Raw genomic sequence first — 16744 nt, 5'->3', positions numbered from 1 at the left:
GCCACCTATGTCCCTTCTGTTCCTCTGATTGTGACATTTCTTTCCAAAACGATGTAGATAAAATGTTATGTCTCTCTAAAAAAAAAGCGAAAAACCTCAATTTTATAACATAATAAAAATGTCTGTCTGAAATGTAGCAGAGCTCCCCTAACCTATTGGGAAAGAAAACTGGATGATCTCAGACACTTTACCTTTAAAGTAGGAATAACTCATGGTTACATCTTCACCTCGACAAGTCATAGAACAGCTTGTACTGCTTTACTGACTTTATTTTGTATGCACAGTACATTTCTATTTAGCATGTAACAGCACCTCCTACTACAACTGAAAACTGAAACAAATAGGGACTATTTAAAATGATGAAAAAAATATGGGATGCTCTTATTTTACCAGCAGGGGGCACTGTCATGTTACACCTACCCTGAAGCAGAGATTTTTAGGCACTTTTAATACAATGTAGAAATAACGCATTTTGTTATTAATGGTCTTTTGTGCTTGAGTAGGTCCTATACAGGTTAATTTCTGTCTGATTCGAAGCCAGCTAAAAACGACTTACCTGAGCTTGTAGTTTTATCCAATGCCAGTTTTTTTACACGTAACAAATTAGGCCATAAAACAGCAAATGAGCCCCCAGCACCCATTAGTGAGCTTAACTTAAAACCCCTTTACAAAGCTATATTATCGGCCCCTTGGTTTTGACTAAAGGCCAAAGGTGATTTGTTATCTGGTCTGCCTTGTCTGGAGTCCACAGAAACCACTCTGTAGGATTTGTAGGATTAAGATTGAAATCATTGCTGGTGGAAATTGTATCTTTAAAATACTTGCATACTTTAATACTTGCAGTACTTTGATTTAACTGTTTCTTACAGTAATACATATGAGTTTGAACATTTACCTTACATGGTTAAACTAGTGGGAGTTTTCTTAAAGCTGGTTTTGAAACAAACTGAAATTCATATTGATGCTTCTATATGAGCTACAACATTAAATCTATCTATCTACTTTGTCCACAGGGAGCTCCAAAGGAGACATTACCCCAAAGTTTCTACCAGAAGCTTAAGTTTATTTTCAGTAAGACTTATTAAAGAAACACCACTTACATGGATTCATACTTGCATGTGAACTCTGTTTTTCTTGTGTCCAAATATAAATATGCTATTTTGTTGAACTATTTTATGATTAAGGTATCTTAAGAGCAATTAACAGAGAGCAAAGGTGTTTTCTGAGGCATACAGCTTTTTCCATTTCAACCGTAGGTACCAAACCAGTGTTGTTGTTGTTATGTTTTTAATATGAGCAGTATCAAACAAACAAAATAGACATTTTGTTCTTTGGAAAATTGCACTTTTACGCCTCACATTTCATTGCCGTCCCTTCTTATCAGAATCCTAACCTTTCTGCGACTGATATGGTGGAGAATTAAAGAGAAAGTGTAACAAGTCGAAATGATCATCCTGCTGCAGAAGTACATCCCCTGAGAAGCAAATCTCACTCCAAAAGCTGAGCTCAGAAACAACAATACATATCACACTGCTTATCTCCTCTGTCCAGATCTGCTTATGTAACTGTACTCTTGACCTGATACAGAATCTAAATGTACCGTACAGTATTTCAAAAGAGGAAGAGAGGAAGAACCTGAGTCACTAATGCTGCAGCAGCATGGGTTATTAGAGCGCTTCTGTATCTCTTTCATCTGGTCATGGTGCTCCCTGGTATCTGCCGCAATGCCCCCCTCCCTCCCCCCCTCCCCCCCTCCCCCGGCTCATCAGCAAGACCCCAGACCTAATTTGCAGCTCACGACATGACCCTCCCACACAGTGACTGCTGTAAAATATGTGCCTTCAAACTAATTAGATGGACGCAGAATGCAATTAGAGCAGCTGATAATTAATGCTATGACTAAATATGCGCCTGGAAGTTTTATTTTGGATGTCTCAGTGGAACATGATAAGATACAGTAGCTTTTTGGGAAGGTAGAAGTACAGTAGAGGAGAATCCTTATTTCAATGATGGATTTTGAGGACTTTTATGCTGGTATTGTAGCAGACTTGAAGTAATAATGATGCCTCTACTACCTCCAAAAGAAAACAAGACTATCAGAATAAAGACTCTTTTTGATCATTGTAATGTCTGAATTCACAGCTGTCAGTAGGTCTCAGACAAAGTGAGATACAATAGAAACTGACTCTAAATTGTATTAGCTCAAACATTAACACTACAGATTAGTCCCTGTTTATACAAAATAAGTGATATAAAGATCTTTTGTATGCAGAAGAAGTGTGTGTAGGCCCTTAGGCTGTCTATATCTATATACAGAGACGTAGTCCCAGTGACAGAACCTTTTTGGTTTCTGAACAGCCCATCTGTGGCGGTTAGCATTTGCAATGGCAATGCTGTCTCGAACTAACTGTATATCCACCTAGTAATCTTGTAACTAGAGTACTGGACCTGACTTAGACCTCCTGATAAACAGCTACAATGACCCTGCCCATCGATCGGAGTAGTTGAGCCACTAACTATGCATAACACACGACTTCAAGTGTTTTGGTGCCAGCCTAAAGTGGACTCTCGAGGAACTGAAGTTTTTTGTACTTCAGCATTGGCTTCACTTTTTTTCAAGCAACCAACACCTTAGTGTTTTAGACAATCTCCCTTTAAAAACAGATATCTTTAAAGAGAAATCTGCATGCATGTGCAACTAAAAATCAGCTCTTCCCTTATCAAACCCAACACCACAAATTAGTTCTACAAGTTACTCACAAGTAGACTATGAAACCAATGGAAGGAAAGAGAAGTCTTGGCCATGCCTCCTTTATTGCTTATTGCTGGCTACACTAGAAGCCCCTAAAAGTTGGCAATTGCGACCAGAGGCATATGTCATCATAAGATGGTTTCTGACTGGTTCAGATAATGGTGCACACTTTTCAAAACTGTAATTCCCAGTATGTATGTGACACACAAAGACAGATGCACACTTACATGTATTTTGTGTAAATACTGAAAGAACTTGCTGTTGTTATTGGAGAGTCGTCATCAATCTATGATTAATTAGCTGTAAACACCAGTCAATTAGCTTACAAGACAGTCATTTTGTGACAGCCATAAACATCAGAATAGGAGACCGCATTATGTACACCAGAATAATAAATTAATATTCTGCAATCGTCACAGCATGCTGCACAGTTAACCATACCATACATACACCATTAACAGGGCTGCTTCTAACACTACTGGACTCACTTCAACAGCCGACATAGGGAGCTTTTGATGGGCCTCCGGCATGCAGAAGATGGGACCAGCAACCAGCATGAAAACGTCTATCCAGGTGGATTATCTCCTCAGTACAACACTCGCTGAGTCACAAGGATTATGTATTAAATCAAACATTGATGTGCCTCTGGCTGCAGTGGTTTAGTGTTAGTGCAAAATACAGCTGTGATATTTTGTTTTTTTGTTGTTCAATATGAACATCTGAAAACAAAAAATCACTTTAAAGAGACAGTTGCAAATTTTCAGAGCTAGACTGGGATTTTTGTTTGACTTTCTGTCATGTTTTGCCTGTAAGAAAGGCAGGATTTGCTTTTATCTTTTTCTAAGGCACACCAGGGTGCTGTGTTGTGTAACTCCAGTGGCTGTGGACACGTAATGTCCCATAAAATGACAGCTATTACGATGTAAAGACATACTTAATGTTTTTAAAATTGGAGACACGTACAGGCTTTCCCTCTGTTCATACACCTCTGTTTGTTTTAATACTGGTTAATGGAAAGAGGCAGAGGGAAAGAGCCCTGGCACAGACAGTCAGTTTATTCTGAGCTCTGTACATTTGCAAATTTAATTTCGCCTTCCATTTTACATTCTGTGGAAATGCCAAATGTCATCAACGAGGAAGACTACGCAGTCCCAAATGGATCTAAAGCTTAACCCTTCCAGCAGGATCATGCTGTTTTTGTATTCTGAACACTCTGCCAAGCATAGGTTTATAGGAAAGGGGTAAAAGTCAGCCATTTGAGGTAAATAACACAGAGATAAGAATCAGATTATGAGAAATGTAGGACTAGCATTTTCTTTTTCAGAGTAAAAGATATTCTGATCCAATATGCTGTACTTCTGGATGGCAGGCATTGTGAGTAGAAAAGGAAGAACAAGCAGGTTAAAGATTGTTCAGTTGAATGAAAAGCCTCAGGAGGCCAATTCACACTCATACTGTATATCTACACGTGAACAGAATGTCTTCAAGCGTCTTACGTCTGTCTATTCAAACCTTGCAAAATGAAGTTGTAGGGCATACCATGAAAGAAACTGCTTCCACACCACATTAGCCAAGAAAAAAAAGAAAAGGATTAGAGCAGCTGGATCAAATGTGGGCAAAAAAGGTGAAGAATGGCAAGCAATATAAAGACAATTTGAGACATTTTAAAATCAAACAAAAAAAGAGAAATGTCTAAAAGCTCAGACTGAAGTTTAAGTGTAACCGTTTACAGCTTGGCTTAATGCTGCTTGACCCTTCTAATCTTATCCACTCACGCAAAAACAAGTTCAAGTCCTTCACCGCTTGCTTTTCATGGTTTTATTCAAAAGGGGCCTAATGTTTTTTTGGAGTACTGCATTCTGTCTGCAAGCAGCAGCAGTTTAAAACAACCACAGACATCAACACTAATAAAGTGTCTGCCTTTTCATTGGAAGTCTTCACCAATGAATTTTCAAGCCACTGTTGTGCATTCTTTAGATAGATTTAGTGTAACTCAACTTGAAACATTCGAGAGGAAAGGTGCCTGCCCTTTAGATAATCCCAATAATATCCCTCCACCCATCCTCCCAGAAGCTGGAGTCACTACATGGGGACTATATTATATTACTGCACCCAGTGTGTATTTTCTTGAGAGTTATCAACAGTGTTGATAATGTGATAATAATTATAATAGGCACACAAGGTCAGTGATCAGCATTAACGATGAACAATGTGTGTGTGTGTGTGTGTGTGTGTGTGTGTATGTGTGCGTGTGTGTGTGTGTGTGTGTGTGTGTGCGTGTGTGTGTGTGTGTTTGTGGGAGGGAGGGTTGAGAGTTGTTTTAGTGTACATATGATGGCTGCATCAGTGAGGACGTTTATAAAAAGCTTTTCTTATGTGTGACCAACAGGGGGCAATGTTGCTCTGTGATTAAACTGATCACTTCAGCCTGAGACTCCAGTACTGAAACGTCCATGGAGCCCATACAGTGGGAAGATTCACCCACACACACACGCACACGCACACGCACACGCACACACAGGAAAATATAGCAAAACAAATGAATAAAACCACCAGAGGAGATAAGTCTCGGGCAGTGCCAAAAGACTTCAGGCAGCTTCATTTAAAGCGCTAAATCGGATTTTATGCTGAAATTGTTCAATAATTAGGGAATACAGTGAGGCTATCATAAATGTCAGAGCAAATATATCAGCACAAGCTACCAGAGGCAGGTACAGCGGAAAAAAAAAAAATCCCATGCAAGTCCTTCCAGGGAGCCAGTGTTTCCCTTGACCTCACTAGAACATCCAGCCACAACAAATCAGTTGACTGGAGGTTTGCTGCATGTTTGATTTGTTATTTCTGCATGTATATATGTGTGGATACCCGTGCAGGTGTTTATGTTTTCATGCATGTTGCATGTAATTTGCTGCAGGTATACACGATTACACAGGCCTATGCCACTCGTGCAAATGATTTTACTGTATGTGCAAAACACATATGAAATGTTTCGTCAGACATATCAGGGACATCAATGCACTTTTAAATTACTGTGCTTTGTATTGGTAAAGAACATGATAGAGAAAGCTTCTTTCCCCATAAATTATTCCACCAATATGCAGTCGAACAATGCTGTAGCTCCCAACGCTGAAGGTGAAACATTCACACAGAAGCTCTGCCTAAATTTGTGCTGGTGCAACAATGACACCCCTTATCTTATGAAGAGTGGAGAAGCTATGAATAAAACATGAGGTCATACTTCTTTTTCTTTTCTTTTCTTTTTTTTTATAGCCGCTACAATACCTCAAACATGGCTAGAATAGCTAACAATCAAAGAGTCAAGAGATGGGTTCAGTTGGGAGTGACTCTCTTTTGAAGTTGTGTCTCCCTGGTCAATTCAGAATTTCTTTGAAAAGGCTCAGGGACCATAGCATGTCCGTTCCTCGGCGGAATGTCTCTGTTTCTGCTGTATTTATCTATTTACTTAATGGAAAGTGGACGTCGTCTACTCGTCTGTATTCAGCCAAGAGGATAGACTTTGTGAGGGTTGATTTGCACATCAATGCTCTCTCTGACAATACAATACGTTTCTTCTTCAAAAGCCTCCCAGCGTGCGTGATTGAAATAACGTTGTATTCCTTAGGGTTGTGATCGATGTAGGAATAATGTCAGACATACAGATCGTGGATGTAGTTGGATGTGTCTCCTTTAAATCATATGAACCTATTGTAAAAGTCACTGTGGTGCTCCGTGGGCTTTTGTGTTAGATAGAGCACAAGGTTTGTGCAGAATTGGCTCTCTTCAATCTAATCTAATCTTCTCAGATTTAAAGATCGGGGACTCTTTGGTCAGGACTCTTGGGTGAGGATCAGATACGTATATCAGTCACCCGTATGATGCTATTTCATGGTTTTCATACACAATTCCCAACTGGGGTGTGACAGAACATTGGCTGAGGTTTTTTTTAATGGATTGAGGCAAGCTCAACAGGTGACACAAATCTTAAATTAAACTCACAGATGAACTAACACAAGAGTATGACAGGGTGAAACACAAGGTCTCACTTGGGAATGGGATTCAGAATGAATGAAACCACAGAACCAAAAGGTGTGCGTTGAAAAAAAAAAAAAAAAAAGTTGTGTGCCAAAAAGTAGCAAAAGATCAATATGGTACAGTTCAAATCAAGAACTCTCTTGGTAGGAGATTGGGTCCAGAGTGTTGTCCTCGGAATACCAAACAGGGTGAATATGAGATTCAGGTTGCAGGGAGTGTGTTCATGGGGTTGAGGGCAGGTAGAGGCAACAGCAAGAGCTTGGAGAGTACCGAGACATTCACAATGGGTCATGGTGAAGAGGATTGTGCGGATCAGATTGGTGAAGTGCAATAAAGGCTGAAATCTTCTATCGCAGCAACAGAGGTGTGGAAAAAACCCCCCCCAAAAAAACAGGGAACAAGATACAAACCCAAGTACAAAGGGAACACATTGTACAGGATATGTGCAACTCACCATGTCCGAGGTCAGTTTAAGGTCAGGAAATAATACATTGAACATTTCACATTTTTATCTCAGCCTGCTTTCACCAGGGGAAGGATGAGAAAGTGAAAACCTACTGCAGATCAGCCAAAATTGTCAAATGAAATATTATGTTTAACAAGGCCAATTTAAAATATTAAAGCTCCTGTGAGGATATTTTAGATTATTATAAAATGGACTGAAATAAATACTCAACCATCAATATGACCACCAGATGCAAATGAGACCATCTGTCACAAGATGGATTATTTCTACATAGTTATTTTTAATGTTGCCACAGGGTAGGTGTCAGACATACATTTGACTGTAAATATAGCAATAGGGGACTGATATTAGTAAACACTACTTACAGATGTGTAGTACAAAATCAGATAAGAGATAAGCAGTACAGCTTTGTACATAGGGGCAGCCAAATTAGATAAAAAAAAACAAATGTTTGACAGGAGCTTTAACATAGTGGTCAGTTGTAGCACCGGGAAGTTTCTTTAGGAATATTATTATTTTTTTGGACTGGTTGTATTTTATTTTACATGGCTCTAAAGATCTGTCAGTCTGTTACACTTTGTGCTTTATTGTGTTTGACTAAGCCACCGTACCATAACTTCAGCTGTACCAAGGTGACAAAGATGTAATGTAAAATATAATTTTATTCAGGCCTAAATACAGCGGGGCTAGTATCACCAAACATTGACTGGTTTAACGTAACGTGCAGTGTTTTCTCCCTTCTTCAAGAAGTGAACCATCGACTGTCTTCATCAGAGGATATTGTCCGAAACATAATTTGATTTCTCTCCTTTCATTGCAGCATGAAAATAAAAGAGACAATTGCAATATCCCTGGAGAATGTCTGTATATGGCTCATTTCCTGATTGTGTTTCACGGCCAGTGTGTACAAGATAAACAAGAAAGCTGACAACATAGCACCCTGACTAGGGCTCTAAGTTGATGGAGAACTAATCTGAAGTCATGTTTCCTGTAAATAACAAACTGAGCTTGGTTAGAAACTGGGATCCATTTTATTGAGCGTTGACATTTCAGATTTATGAGCTTTTTCTTGTGCTAAAAGCCCTACGATAGTAAAACAACAGCATCCTGATGACACCACTGCTTCTCTCCAGGTGTTCATAGGCCCCATGCAAAGGCAAAGCAGCAGCTTTACAGCAAAAATGCAAATTACAGGGTATCCAAAGGTCCTCACAAGCTGTTAGAAGCCAGTGGCCTGATATCATTAAATTTCACCTGGGAAGCTGGGATTATGCATGATTTTTGAGAGAGCAGAAATTCTCTGTACAAGATTTTCATCACAAGACATAGCAGTGGGAGCACATCAGTGCATGGCAACCCATGGCGTCAGCTTTTTATTGTCTAGTAGCAGTCAGCCATCTTGCTGTCCTGGCTGTTTTTTCTACCCCTTTACCTATGGGTGAAATGCTGATGTTTGTTTCCTCCATTGCCTCAGATGTAGCTGTAGGAATCTGCAATTCAAATGCAATTATTTCCTCTGCTCTCTCTGTCACCGGCAACTCGATTAGCCAATTACTTCTGCGGTATCTTTTTTTTATTTTTTATTGGAATTGCTTGCAAGTGAGGACAAAATGTCAGTGGTTTCCAATGAGAGATAATTTCATTTTCAAAACATAATTGGACACGAGCGTGAGTGTGTTGTTGCCGACTGTGTTCAGGTCACTGGGGGGAAAATTGGAAATTTGAAACCCTTGAAAAATAATCTAAAACAACAAAGGTAGTATTTGACTCTTCTCTCCAACCCCATGTTAACACCTAAAGCTATTTTGTTAAATTACATTTCTTCAACCCTTTACTTTCAATCATTTCAGACCAGTCTACCCACAATTTGATCGCTATTTAAGGATGCGAATGCAAAAAAAACAAAACAAATTATATTGCGTCTGTGTGCTTCCTTGACCTCTTGAGTCACATTTATATTAGTACATATGATGTTCTAGACCTGGCTTATTGTCTCAGCTGCAGCACTTATACTTGTATTGATCCAAATGCACCTCTGTCTCACACAGCATGAATCTGAGGCAGCGTCAGATAATAACCCTTTCCATCTCTGTCAAACGCCATGATGACTTAACCTTGTCGCACTGGGGACTGCCAGCAAACTCCTTAGCCAAGAGAGAGAGCAAGAGATGGAGAGGGAGTGTGTGTGTGTGTGTGTGTGTGTGTGGGTTGGTGTGTGGGTGGGTGGATAGCTGAAAGAGTGACTGTGGCTTATGAGCAAGTGTCTGACAGTGAGAAACAACAAATCAGAGAACAAGTCCTCACTCAACTAGCAGCTATTGATCCAAGTTCAACAGGCCATCCAGACGAACATTGATCTGAGCCGCGTCACCTCTCATTGGTCATCATCCCAAGAGGCAGTGACACAGAGCAAGAAATTGCATCCTAACAAGACATTTGGTCTCATATTCAACCTGTAAGAGGTTGTTTTGGGAATCTTAATTTACTCTAATATAGATATAGCAGAACAAGGAAATCAAAAATAGTTGGTCGGAGGTTAGTAGTCACTACAGGTGGTAATCTTAATTTACAGACAGAGATGTAGAATCTTAATATTAGGGGTCTGGATTTTCAGCATAGAACATTTTAAGGTTTTCATTTGTAGTGCATTTGGAGCTGTATTGACCAACCAGGTATAAGCAAGCTTTGGTGTGTGCAGGAGAAAAAGTCGAGGGCAACAAAAAGAGAGCAGGGACGTTATCCACACAAAAGACAAAGCTCCTATCGACAGTGTTCTAACAGTGATTTATTTCGCTTTATAAACAGATATCTACATTAAAGAGGAGCCAACCAATAGTTTCCTTGGCTACCTGGATTGCATCAGAACTTGTAGAGGTTAACTGTGTGCAACTCCCGAGATGATAAGGACCAAGAAATGAAGGCGCTAATATCTCTGACGTAAACGCTTCACCGGAATTACTGAGAAATTTGTAAATGTTGCCAGAGGCATGTGTCGCCTAACAGACAATGATTGACCATGATTACCGACAGGCAGCCATTATGAAGAATGACGTATCCTGTTTGTCCATTCATCGCCAACGGTTGACCAACTTTGTTGCCAAAATTCTTGTTCATGCAGCCATTGCCCTCACTAATCAATAAGGCCCGTTTTCTTATGTTTATGTTGTACTTTTGAAACTCAGGGGATATTAGATGAATAAGTAGAGTTCTTTAGAAAGGAAATACAAATAATAAGAGTAACAAGAGTAAATAATGACTTTTTTCGGCGAGGGAACACAGAAACTGAAAGAGCAGGGAGATCTTTTTTGAGGAAATGTGCCAGCAGCTAACATCAACAGGATTTTTAAAACTAAAGAATGGGATTCCTATGGATGGGGGAGTGAGTGACTGAGGGGATTGTATTGATATCCCGGTAAAAAAAAAAAAACGTGCAGGTGTTGCAAGGATGTGAGTTAGCACTGTTGATGTCACTCCGTTGCTTCAGGCTCTCCTTAATGCTGACCTCGTCAACATCAAGAGTTTAGATTAGCTCTGGCAGGGTTGTGCGCGACCTCAGCTCATCATGATCGTCTCCCTTTAAAATCTCCACAATATCATCCAGACAAATACAGTCAAGCAAATCATTTACTCAGTGTTCATAATTTTTCCTCCCATTCCATTTTTATCATAGCGTCTGTTTTTGTGCAGCTTATTTCACACCAGCTGTATTCCTTTTGGGTTATGATTATTGAGTTCAAACACCATTTTCCAAGACACACTGTTGTCCATCTTTGTCTAATTGTGTCAGAGCTTTGCACTCATTTTTACTAATGTGTGCTTCAGAGAGGACATATTTTGTTTGTTCTGCAAAGCTTGGCACAGCTGCCAACATGGCACAACTTTGTGATGTTAATATCCCGGCTTCAAACCTTGGAAATTGCTACTGGCTCGCTCAGTAGGAATGCAGACGGAGGGACGATTGCATCTGTTTAAGTCATTTATTAGCACGGTGCGCTCACACAGAGACACCAACCTCTGAGTTCAGCTCCAACAGAAGATACGTGGCAGAAAGGAAAGTGGTTGTATGCCAGGCTTCAAATTTGCTTTGATTGTGTTAGTGTACATCAAATGGAGAAAAAAAAAACGTCATCATTTCAAATGAATGGTAGGGTTAAGTGTCAAGCATCAACATAAGCTTTTAAGCTTTTTGTGCTCTTGAATATGCAAATCTATTAAAAATGGCAGCACAAAGGCCTCCCTCCGCAGCAAAAGGTCATAAACCCGCCTCCTCAATGTCAACAGTTGGTACATGGGTCAAACTATAAAGTAAAAATGCACGTTAAATAGATGTTTGTGTATCATGAGAGTCATTACCATGCTGGTTTATATGAAAGTAGTTTGAGTAAATTTGTTTTTGTTCAATTCAATTCAATTAAAAAAACTATATTTGTCCCTCGGGGGCAATTCAAGGGCACACAGTGCAGTAAATGAACAACAGTGCAAGTATCTGTTAACAAGTGCAGCTCCTTGCATTGTTCCTTAGCAGAGTAGAGGTCAAAAAGGTGAGTGAAAACGCATTGAAAATTTGCAATACGGGAGTGAACCCACCCGATGGAGCTAAAGTTTTATCGGTAGGTTAAGTTTTGTGCTTCAGTTAGCAGAAAGGGGGAGTAGAGCCAATTCATTAGCTTTGTTCTGATCATGTCTTGGCTCCAAAGGATGTCACTAACGCGGTATGCCAGCACATTGTAATGTTTTTTCTTTTGTTTTGTTTTTTTGGCTTTAGTTTTGTACAACAGAAGGAGAAAGCGATATGTTGTCCATATTATCATTTGGTCAGTGGTGTGGTCACAGTACTCGTGCTCTCTAAGATAGAGCTCCTCAATGACTGTTAATTTGTATTTACTGTACATTAGAGGATCAGTAAAGAGACACATCATACTGTTTAGTCGACATGCATGGACACAAACAGAGATGTTCATCACTGTTGCCTTAATGTAGCTTCTTGAATCAAATATCAGGACAGTAAAGCCCTGCAAACCCACTTAAAACTTTACTTTTTAGACTTTGAAGTTCCTTTATCGATCTTTGGAAAGTTGCACGAGTTAATTCATAATACATTTGCAGGGGCGAGTGTGTATCTGCTGCATTCAGTCCTCCAGTGTGTTAGTGAATCTGGACTGTTAGCATTGCCTACTCACCAAAGAAACACAGTAATAGCAATGGCCACCAGAGTCTCAATATAATTCCCCAGTCAGTCTTTTTATTGGCCTCACTGTGCGTCCAACTTTTATAATGCCATTTGTTATAACATTAACAGCTGTAAATACTGGAGAGTCCTTTTATGTCCAGGATCGATGCAAGCGATGCGGCCCTATCGTTAATCATGGACGCCACCTTTTATGAAGCAATCTCACTTTATTCATAAAGGATAACTGTATGGCTCCATTAAGGTGTCACGCTATTTATCTTCCTTATAACCTGCCCATGGCATTACAAAGTGTCTTGGCTTGTTACACTCCCTCTCTCTCTTTCTTGTCTCCACTCCATTTGTCCCTTTGCCCCCTTTCACATATAAAATAATTGGAAATACATGGAGGCAGTAACAAGAGGGCAGTTTACTGGCGATAACAAGGAGGCAGTAAAATGGAAAATTGTTCATTTGTGGAACTTGTGTGTGTTCGCTGGCGCTATTTTGAAAGATAAGGGGGTCATAAGTATGCCAGAGCTGTTAAACTTATAGAAAATGATTAGAGAACTTTACTCTACTTTAACAGATAAAAGTACAAAAATTGCATTTAAATGTATCTGTAGATCTCAGATATTGGAAATACATATTGCATTTGATGTTAAATTCGTATTATGAGGATGATATGGGGAGGGGTCTTTAATGTAGGATTAAATCCATAATTAAAAATGCAGCAGATTCTGCCTCAAGTATCTAAGGCCACCGTCTTAATACAAGCCTCCATACAACCCTGGACCAGTTAGGTTATAAAATATACAGTATGAGATTTATTACATCTGAGCCTACGCCAAGAGCTAGCTGGGGAGAGCATGTTTTATGAATGGGGAGCTCGGCAGTATTTGATGAACTGGAGGGTCACTGTTTGATCCTTTGGCGATGGCTGGACTTAATATCATCGGAGCGTGTTGGCAGAGCCCTGCAGGAAACACCTCTGTCTCAGCTCACAGAGGCTCGTTCTGGTCATTATTGGACACTTAATGGAAGCATTCATTTCAAGCAATCTGCAGGATCAGTCAAAAAAGCCGAGTTTACACTTTCACAGGTGACAACGTGTGTAGCTTTTGGCATCTTTGGTTATTTAGTGAAATCGTTTCCAATGATTTTTGGTGACAAGTTTTATTTTTGTTTATTTTTTAGAATAAATCTGATTGGTTTGGCTCACACTTTCTCATCACCACTTGTTACAGATATTATCAACAATAAGATAAAAACATGAATTACAAATGTAAACAAAATAAAATATGTCGTAAGACAAATGGAGCTCCATTTTCAACGCTGACTTTTTTCACTGCTTTGCATTTTTTGAACATCTTGACTTCTTAGTATTCACAAAACAAACTGAAAGACTCATCTGTTGTACATGGCGGAGCATATGTTCACTATGCTCATCGTCAGATAAACAAAACTAACAAGTACAAAGTAGAAACACGAGGATTTATCTGTCTCTGTGCAAAGGGGCCCAAACAGCGTCGGAACAAAGACAAATCTGTTGTTCCACCACTTTCTTCTAACAGCGTTTCTTTGTGTGTTTTAGTCGAGATTTTTATCAATCCAAATGATCATCCATCATGCAATTTCTTATTAAATGGTTTTTCTGCTTGGCTGAACAATACACAACCACAGCGATAGACTCCACAAATTTGTTTGTGCATATGGGACAGATGTGCAACGGCTGATTTCTCCTGAGAAAAATAAAAATGTTTTTCTACGGATTGGGGATTAAAGGCTATTCTGGCGGCTGAAGGCTTAACTTACTTACAGTCTAACAGTAAGTAAATCAGTCTCTACATTCCTTCTGGTGTTTTTATGAAAGCAATATAAAGGTTCACTTTGTCTTGATGGACTCTTAATCATTGATATTTTCTTTGTATATGCAGTTTCCAGCATTTCATAAAGGCAATAATCCAAACACTTGCATTTTCAATCAAAATCTTGGCATTGTCTTTTAATATTATACACCCTGTTTTTTCCCCCGCAAACATCTATCTAAACTGCCTATTTATTTGCCTGCTAATGTCTCCACATCTCATAGACAGGTGTATTTTCCTCACTGTGCAGTATTTCTGTGAGAATAATCGAGGAGAGAGGCGATGCGAGGCGAGGCGGGAGGGATCCTGTGAGAAGGAGAGATTGATTGAAAGCCTGACATTTCTCATCGAGTGAGGTCCACAACAGATGCTGACAAATGCTCTAATTCTCTTTGAACATTCGAAAACGCACATACTGGTCGTAGAGTTCATATCTCAGGATCTTGTGTTTTGTTTTTCTTGGTTTTTGCTGCTTAAAAGGAAGAATGTGCGACATTTTACACATAAAAACCGCAGAAATCAAAAATATCTTCTGTAAATGCGTCTCTAAGTCATGACTGTCTACATGGAGTGAGAAGCTCGAGTCCCGCCAGCTGTGCTCGTGTCAGAGCTGTGTTTACATCAACTTTACATGGCGTCGTCTTTGCGTATAAAGCTGTTATAGTCCAGGAGAAAAGAAAAACATAGTCACTGCATATTTGGCTGTCACATCCAATAAATGTGTTTCGATCACTGTCATTATGTGCAATATGAAGCTATAGATGCTCTGCTGTCACTTCAGGAAAAAACAGACTTCTTCTACTCTAATCTTGACATTAGACATTGTGTAAATTTGAACAAAATGGGTCTACTTTTAACCAACACTGCAGTCCAAGAACAACAAGTGACAATGACAGCTGACAGTGATCCTGATACTAATGTTAAGGTGGTCTTCACTCACAAATATAAGCAAAATGGAACTCCCCTACGGTTTGATGAAGACATATTTGCCATCCTTTGACAGTATTATTGACCCAGCCACAATGAAAACACAACTAGCTGCCTGCACTTTTGTGGGCTTTTATCCTTGCAGCTGTGTAAGAAAATGTGTTATCCACTAGATGTGAGGATAATACACTGAAGTGAAGTTCTGGCACATACTTGGCTGTTTTTAAAGATTGAGATTACTGGGTAGCTGTAAAGGTCTCAAACCTTAAACTTTTTCTTAATATCAGTTTTTTTTCCCATGAAAATGTGTGTTTTTTTAAGGGATGGTGAAATTAATAAGGCTGTGCTGCATCTCCACAGAGCATTCAGTGGCGGGCCTCACTTTCCGAAGCTCTTTATGCCCACAAGGCCTCCACAGCATTCACATGACTGAAGGCAAGGAACAAACAAAGCCAGCTTCTCAACCAGGCTGTTGACATGTTTATTTCTGCTTTTAAAAGGAGGTTTTTGTCGCCAGCCTCAAGTGGACACTCCAGGCACTGCAGCCATTTGCTCTTCAGCAAACAGGGTTGCAGCTTTCTTGTGAAGAGCAAAGAAAGTGCCTGAGTTTCTTCTTTTTTTTTTTACTAAAAGTTTCAGAGTGAACTACACATTTGAGTGTTACTAGACATGTTACTAGACATGTTTGTCAGAAAACAGGACTGATGCACGTAAAGGGTATGATAAACAAAAGTTGACACCTGCTTGGACCTGGGTGTGAATCCAACCTGTGGCTCCTTTTCAGTATGTCCTTTCCCATTCTTCTCACCCTGATTTCCGACTCTATCCACTATCCTATCTATAAGGTATAAAAAGCAAAATAGAGCTTACGAAAAAAGTAAAGGGTGATGTTTTATCACCTATAGTCAGATTCACATACTGCAGATGTGCAAAGTGCAATAAGTTGGGCTTTGAGGCAGGTCTTAATGCTGCATGCTTTAACCATTCAAGGGAGATAACTGATTGATCAGGATACACACGCTGTTGCATTATAAATATTTCTATTCTTTACTTTTTTTCTTGTCGAAAACTTCTTATTTGTACAACAACATTATCTGCTGTAAATAGGATTATATGTACAACATTGTCCATATTCTCCTACATTCTTGCAGGTTGTTCGCATGCTGATGGATGCCTTTCTGTCTGCACTTAATGTGAAGCATTTCCAACTTCATTGTACAATTGCATAATAGCAATAAAGGCTTTAAAATGTTGACTGTTTTTCTCTTTTTGCATAATTACAAACAATAAATGACTCAGATTAGCTTTGAAAGAAATGCACATCACATTTCTCCCGCTGTATGACGGCTGCAAAAACAAAAGTACATTAACATGAAGGCGAAGATTAGTCGTTGTTCAAAGACACGTTAATGTATGTTTTGAAAAATGTCTATGACTGCATGGGAATTTGCATTTCAGATTGTATTCTTTATTGGTGAAATATATCACAGTGACAGAGGGGGGCAGTGGTTGTCTGCATTAGTTGTCTGCAA

The sequence above is a fragment of the Symphodus melops genome (genome assembly GCF_947650265.1).
Source record: "Symphodus melops genome assembly, chromosome: 16".
NCBI lineage: Eukaryota > Metazoa > Chordata > Actinopteri > Labriformes > Labridae > Symphodus > Symphodus melops.
The sequence above is the reverse complement of the archived record's forward strand: the minus strand, read 5'-3'. Positions refer to the sequence as shown.